Genomic DNA, 7,510 nt, shown 5'->3' on the forward strand with positions numbered 1-7,510 from the left:
GTTTTTAAGTAAAACAAAAACCGTTATTCTCCAAGAGAAATGTTCTCAAAATTATTTATGTAAATTAATTCACGGTGTGCATGACATGAAACTGTAGCATATATATTTGTTGAAGCTGATACATTAACTTCTGTGATGTCAGGTGAGAGCTCACTGGAGGCCAGGGTGAAGGTCTGTTGAGTTTTCTGATGAGCACTGGTCCTGTCTTGGTGCCAGTGATGGCTTGTGTTGGTTAGGAGGAGGAGAGTTGAGGGCTTGCAATCAATCTGTCTGCATGGTACGAGGGGGGATCAAATATAAATGGGATTTTTGTTCCTGAACACCAACAGTTCGTAGGAACAACAGGTACACTCCTCCATTGTGCAAAGCATAATAATAAAATTTCTTGCTCATGAAGGAGTTACAGCGGCAGAAATTTGCCAGTGATTGACTGCACAGTTAGGTGATAAAACACTATGAAGGACGCATGTGTTTTCCTGGCATAAAAAGTACAAGGAAGGACAAGAACATGTGGAAAAATCAGCAACATGTTCGCTGCCCTCGGACCAGCATTACAGACAAAAACATTCATGTGGTTAAAGATATTACTGACGATGACTAATGGGCGAGAGTATCAGAAATTGCACAAAATGTCAGAACCAGTTATGGGAGCTGTCAAGCAATTATCACAAACGACCTACAGTTCTGTAAAGTGTGTTCCATATGGGTCCCTAAACTTTTGACCAAAATCTGAAGTTGAGATGTTTGGAGCTCTGTCAGAGGCTTACAGCACAGTTTGTGGAAGAAGGGGATGCATTTTTGAATTGTATCGTCACATGCGACGAAACATGGGTTCACAACTACACTCCAGAATCCAAACAAGCCAGTAAGCAGTGCTGGGACAAATGCTTTTGAAAGCAAGAGACTATATGGAAAAATAAATTATAATTGCCTTGAGTTTTTCAATAAATGAATTTAAATAAAAAATAAAATCTCATTTATATTTGATCCATCCTCGTAGACAAACTGGACCTACACCTGGAGTTATGGTCTGGAGTGCGATTTTGTATGACAGCAGGAGCACTTTCATGGTTAGCCCATGCACCCTGACTGCATATTTGTACACCAGTCTGGTGATTTGACTTCTTGTGCTGCCACTCATGAACAGCATTCCAGGTGGTTGTTTTCCAACAGGATAATGCTCATAAAACTACCGCTGTTGTACCCCAACATACTTTTACAGAGTGTCGATATGTTGTCTTGGGCTGCTCGATGATCAGAACTGTCTCCAATCAAGCATATATTGGACATCTCAGGACGGCAACTTGAGCACGATCCACTATGTCCCTGTATTGCCTGACCAAGTGCAACAGGGATGGCACTCCATCCCACAAACTGACATGCAACACCTGTACAAAACAATCCATGCCTGTTTGCATGCTTGCATTCAACATTCTGACAGTTACAACGGTTATAAATGTACCAGCATTTCACATTTTCAGTAGCATATCTTGCACTTATATTAACCTGTGATTTTGCAATGTTAATCACTTAAATATGTTACCTTGACAAAGGTATTCCCGAAATTTCATTACTTTACATTAATTACTGTTTGGTGTTGTGATTTTTTTTCTGTCTTTGTATATTACAAGTACTTTGAATAATTAACCTATGTTAATTCTACAGATTGACTATTGATGTTGTTGTGGTCTTCAGTCCTGAGACTGGTTTGATGCAGCTCTCCATGCTACTCTATCCTGTGCAAGCTTCTTCATCTCCCAGTACCTACTGCAACCTACATCCTTCTGAATCTGCTTAGTGTATTCATCTCTTGGTCTCCCACTACGATTTTTACACTCCACGCTGCCCTCCAATACTAAATTGGTGATCCCTTGATGCCTCAGAACATGTCCTACCAACCGATCCCTTCTTCTGGTCAAGTTGTGCCACAAACTCCTCTTCTCCCCAATCCTATTCAATACCTCCTCATTAGTTACGTGATCTACCCATCTAATCTTCAGCATTCTTCTGTAGCACCACATTTCAAAAGCTTCTATTCTCTTCTTGTCCAAACTATTTACCGTCCATGTTTCACTTCCATACATGGCTACACTCCATACAAATACTTTCAGAAATGACTTCCTGACACTTAAATCTATACTCGATGTTAACAAATTCCTCTTCCTCAGAAACGCTTTCCTTGCCATTGCCAGTCTGCATTTTATATCCTCTCTACTTCGACCATCATCAGTTATTTTGCTACCCAAATAGCAAAACTCCTTTACTACTTTAAGTGTCTCATTTCCTAATCTAATACCCTCAACATCACCCAACTTAATTCGACTACATTCCATTATCCTCCTTTTGCTTTTGTTGATGTTCATCTTATATCCTCCTTTCAAGACACCATCCATTCCGTTCAACTGCTCTTTCAAGTCCTTTGCTGTCTCTGACAGAATTACAATGTCATCGGTGAACCTAAAGTTTTAATTTCTTCTCCATGGATTTTAATTCCTACTCCAAATTTTTCTTTTGTTTCCTTCACTGCTTGCTCAATATACAGATTGAATAACATCGGGGATAGGCTACAACCCTGTCTCACTCCCTTCCCAACCACTGCTTCCCTTTCATGTCCCTTGACTCTTATAACTGCCATCTGGTTTCTGTACAAATTGTAAATAGCCTTTCGCTCCCTGTATTTTACCCCTGCCACCTTTAGAATTTGAAAGAGAGTATTCCAGTCAACATTGTCAAAAGCTTTCTCTATGTCTACAAATGCTAGAAACGTAGGTTTGCCTTTCCTTAATCTTTCTTCTAAGATAAGTCGTAAGGTCAGTATTCCCTCACGTGTTCCAGTATTTCTACGGAATACAAACTGATCTTCCCCGAGGTCGGCTTCTACTAGTTTTTCCATTCGTCTGTAAAGAATTCGTGTCAGTACTTTGCAGCTGTGGCTTTATTAAACTGATTGTTCGGTAATTTTCACATCTGTCAACACCTGCTTTCTTTGGGATTGGAATTATTATATTCTTCTTGAAGTCTGAGGGTATTTCGCCTGTTTCATACATCTTGCTCACCAGATGGTAGAGTTTTGTCAGGACTGGCTCTCCCAAGGCTGTCAGTAGTTCCAATGGAATGTTGTCTACTCCGGGGGCCCTGTTTCGACTCAGGTCTTTCAGTGCTCTGTCAAACTCTTCACGCAGTATCGTATCTCCCATTTCATCTTCATCTACATCCTCTTCCATTTCCATAATATTGTCCTCAAGTGCATCGCCCTTGTATAGACCATGTATATACTCCTTCCACCTTTCTGCTTTCCCTTCTTTGCTTAGAACTGGGTTTCCATCTGAGCTCTTGATGTTCATACAAGTGGTTCTCTTATCTCCAAAGGTCTCTTTAATTTTCCTGTAGGCAGTATCTATCTTACCCCTAGTGAGATAAGCCTCTACATCTTTACATTTGTCCTCTAGCCATCCCTGCTTAGCCATTTTGCACTTCCTGTCGATCTCATTTTTGAGACGTTTGTATTCCTTTTTGCCTGCTTCATTTACTGCATTTTTATATTTTCTCCTTTCATCAATTAAATTCAATATTTCCTCTGTTACCCAAGGATTCCTACTAGCCCTCGTCTTTTTACCTACTTGATCCTCTGCTGCCTTCACTACTTCATCCCTCAAAGCTACCCATTCTTCTTCTACTGTATTTCTTTCCCCCATTCCTGTCAATTGTTCCCTTATGCTCTCCCTGAAACTCTGTACAACCTCTGGTTCCTTCAGTTTATCCAGGTCCCATCTCCTTAAATTTCCACCTTTTTGCAGTTTCTTCAGTTTTAATCTACAGGTCATAACCAATAGATTGTGGTCAGAGTCCATATCTGCCCCTGGAAATGTCTTACAATTTAAAACCTGGTTCGTAAATCTCTGCCTTACCATTATATAATCTATCTGATACCTTTTATTTCATCATACATTTCTTCAATTTCTTCATCATCTGCAGAGCTAGTTGGCATATAAACTTGTACTACTGTAGTAGGTGTGGGCTTCGTATCTATCTTGGCCACAATAATGCGTTCACTATGCTGTTTGTAGTAGCTTACCCGCATTCCTATTTTACTATTCATTATTAAACTTACTCCTGCATTACCCCTATTTGACTTTGTATTTATAACCCTGTATTCGCCTGACCAAAAGTCTTGTTCCTCCTGCCACCGAACTTCACTAATTCCCACTATATCTAACTTTAACCTATCCATTTCCCTTTTTAAGTTTTCTAACCTACCTGCCCAATTAAGGGATCTGACATTCCACGCTCTGATCCGTAGAATGCCAGTTTTCTTTCTCCTGGTAACGACATCCTCTTGAGTAGTCCCCGCCCGGAGATCCGAATGGGGGACTATTTTACCTCCGGAATATTTTACCCAAGAGGACGCCATCATCATTTAATCATACAGTAAAGCTGCATGCCCTCGGGAAAAATTACGGTCGTAGTTTCCCCTTGCTTTCAGCCGTTCGCAGTACCAGCACAGCAAGGCCATTTTGGTTATTGTTACAAGGCCAGATCAGTCAATCATCCAGACTGTTGCCCTTGCAACTACTGAAAAGGCTGCTGCCCCTCTTCAGGAACAACACGTTTGTCTGGCCTCTCAACAGATACCCCTCCGTTGTGGTTGTACCTACGGTACGGCTATGTGTATCGCTGAGGCACGCAAACCTCCCCACCAACGGCAAGGTCCATGGTTCATGGGGGGGGGATTGACTAATGAACTGTTTTATCTATTGAAACCTACCACCAAAATAGGAAAAGTAGGGAGAAACATTTCTAGATGGACAGAGGCAGCGTGAAGGAAGTGGAGGTGGGCATAGAGAGTAGGGGGAGAGATGGATAAGAGAGAGAGAGAGAGAGAGAGAGAGAGAGAGAGAGAGAGAGAGAGGAGGAGGAGGAGGAGGAGATGTACACAGAAAGGGGGAAGAGGAGATGTACACAGAAAGGGGGAAGAGGAGATGATCAGAGAGCGGGGGAAGAGGAGACGGTCACAGATAGGGTAAGGAGTAGATGGACGGACACACAGAGGAGGAAGAGGAGATGAAGATGAAGAGACAGAGAAGGTGGTGAGGATAAGGTAAGTAGTTACATAGAGGGTAGAGGTGGGAGGATGAAGTGAATAGAGAGAGAGAGAGAGAGAGAGAGAGAGAGAGAGAGAGAGAGAGAGAGAGAGAGAGAGAGAGAGGTGGACACAGGAAGGGGGGGGGGGGGGGAGGAGGAGATGTGTACAATGTGTGTGTTGAACACACATGTAGCCAAAGTTTTAAGGAAAATGCTACCCAATATCTTGGCAATATATGTAAAGGTGAGTGTGTGTTTGGGAACTCCTCCCAGCCTGCTGGACTGGAATGGAATGGAATAGACTCAACTTGGCAAACAAACTCCTTGCCCAGGAGAGGACCAACAAGGGTGCTCATAACAGTCTAGCTCTAATATTCACAGAGATACAAACATACAATGTCTTGCATGACTGAAGTTTCGTATGGGACTGGTATTGATCTGCGTTATCGACCTGCTCTGCAGGACCGCCTACACATCAGGCCCCTTAAGGGCAATCAGATAGGCAACCTGCCACACATAGATGTATTGCCGCTCACTGGCATATGCCCATCCATTTCTATCCCTCCACAGACAACAGGGTGTCATTTCCATGGCGGTGACCATCACAGGGAACATGCTATGTGCAATGTATTTACACATCTGAAGTGGGTTCCATGTCTTGAGGTCACCAGATGTATGCCAGATTCTTAGTGCAAGTATGTATTCATCTTACGTGAAATATCTAAATGATTCCATCCCCACTGTACTTGCATGCAAGTGCTAGATTCATTACTTACCCAGAAAGGATGACATAGTATACCATGTGGTGCGACCCGGCTGACACCGGACCTGAACAATCTTTGCAACTACTCTACTGCAACACAAATGATGTATAGGGGTGCAACATGCCAAGATGAAAGCACACATCAATAGGTCAACTGTTCCTGAGCCAGATGAAAAGAAACATTATGTGCACCAGATCACCTTTAGGACATGGAACAATGTCATGCACACATGCAATCAACTGCAGCAACACACAAGAGTGTTATGAGTCTGCAGACAACCTTACTGCGAGGCTTCAGTTGCTTAAGACAGAACGTGTTCCACACACAGCATTCCACTACAGTGCGAGACATGCCTTGAAAACACGAGATATCATCAGGCAGAGGCACATTCACAACTCCCATGCTGACCTATCATCATCTGCCTCGCAAGACGTACAAAGAGACACCGATCGTTTATCTACATGAAATATCGGCATTATCTTCACACTCCAGTGCAAACCAGTTTTCTGCCGAACAACCTGGCATGTGACGTAGAAATGGCCAGGTTAAACAGCCACACACGTCCACCACCAGCCGAATTATTGCATTAACAAAAGGAGACACACTGCAGATGATACATTTCTTATGGCACATAAAAAAATATATGCACCGTACCACGACATCATTCGGTACAACAGCAACGTGTATGCACAAAAATATATGCACCGTTCCACATGGCATCATCCGGTACAACAGCAACGTGTATGCATACAACAATGGCCCACACACACACTTAATTGCACAATTTAAAACTGCCTCAGGACAAGAACATATGTCGAGTTGTGAGTACAAATTAGTTATACAATTCAATAAAAGCAACATGCTTGTACATTTAAGAAACACCAAACAAGCAAATGATTACAATTTCAGAAAGGTTGGATGAGCTGTTCAAGGGAATAAGCTTCCAAAATGAGCACATCAATGATGCAGTGGTCCACCTCTGGCCCTTATGCAAGCAGTTATCTGGCTTGGTAGTGATTAACAGAGTTGTTGGATGTTCTATTGAGTGATACTGTGCCAAATTCTGTCTAACTGTCACTCATGTTAGATCATCAAAATCCCGAGCTGTATGGAGGACCTTGCCCATAATGTTCCAAACATCCTCAACTGGGGAATGATCTGATGGCCTTGCTGGCCGAGGTAGGGTTTGGCAAGCACAAAGACAAGCATTAGAGCTCCTGCTGTATGTGGGCGGGCATTATCTTGCTGAAATGTAAGCTCAGTATAACTAGCCATGAATGGTAACAAAATGGGACATCGAATATTGCTGACGTACCCGTTTTCTGTGAGGATGCCGTGGACGACAACCAACAGGTCCTGCTATGAAAAGAAATGGCACTCTAGTCCTCCACTCCTAATTGTTGGTCTGTATGGCAAGTGGGCAAGTGACAGTCAGGTTGGTATCCCAATGCTGTCCAGGGTGTTTCCACATGTCTTGGGCCTGGAATATCTTTGACTGGAGTAGAACTGTCTTCAATGATGAGACCCTCTTGGAATGGAGCCCCTATGACCAGTGAAGACTTGTCTGGAGATGCCCTGGACAGCATCACTTACAAGTGAAGGCATCATGACTATTACTGTTTAGCACTTTTCTTTCAATTGTGTCATATATTAATTGTTTTAAA

The 7,510-nt window shown here is 42.6% G+C and overlaps 1 protein-coding gene across 3 annotated transcripts in view; it reads right to left on the reverse strand.

The window, feature by feature from the left end:
* LOC126187769 (centromere protein I-like) overlaps positions 1–7,510 on the reverse strand; it is a 351,829-nt gene that overhangs the window by 27,099 nt on the left and 317,220 nt on the right. The window lies entirely within an intron of this gene.

Source organism: Schistocerca cancellata, chromosome 1 (genome assembly GCF_023864275.1).
Source record: "Schistocerca cancellata isolate TAMUIC-IGC-003103 chromosome 1, iqSchCanc2.1, whole genome shotgun sequence".
NCBI lineage: Eukaryota > Metazoa > Arthropoda > Insecta > Orthoptera > Acrididae > Schistocerca > Schistocerca cancellata.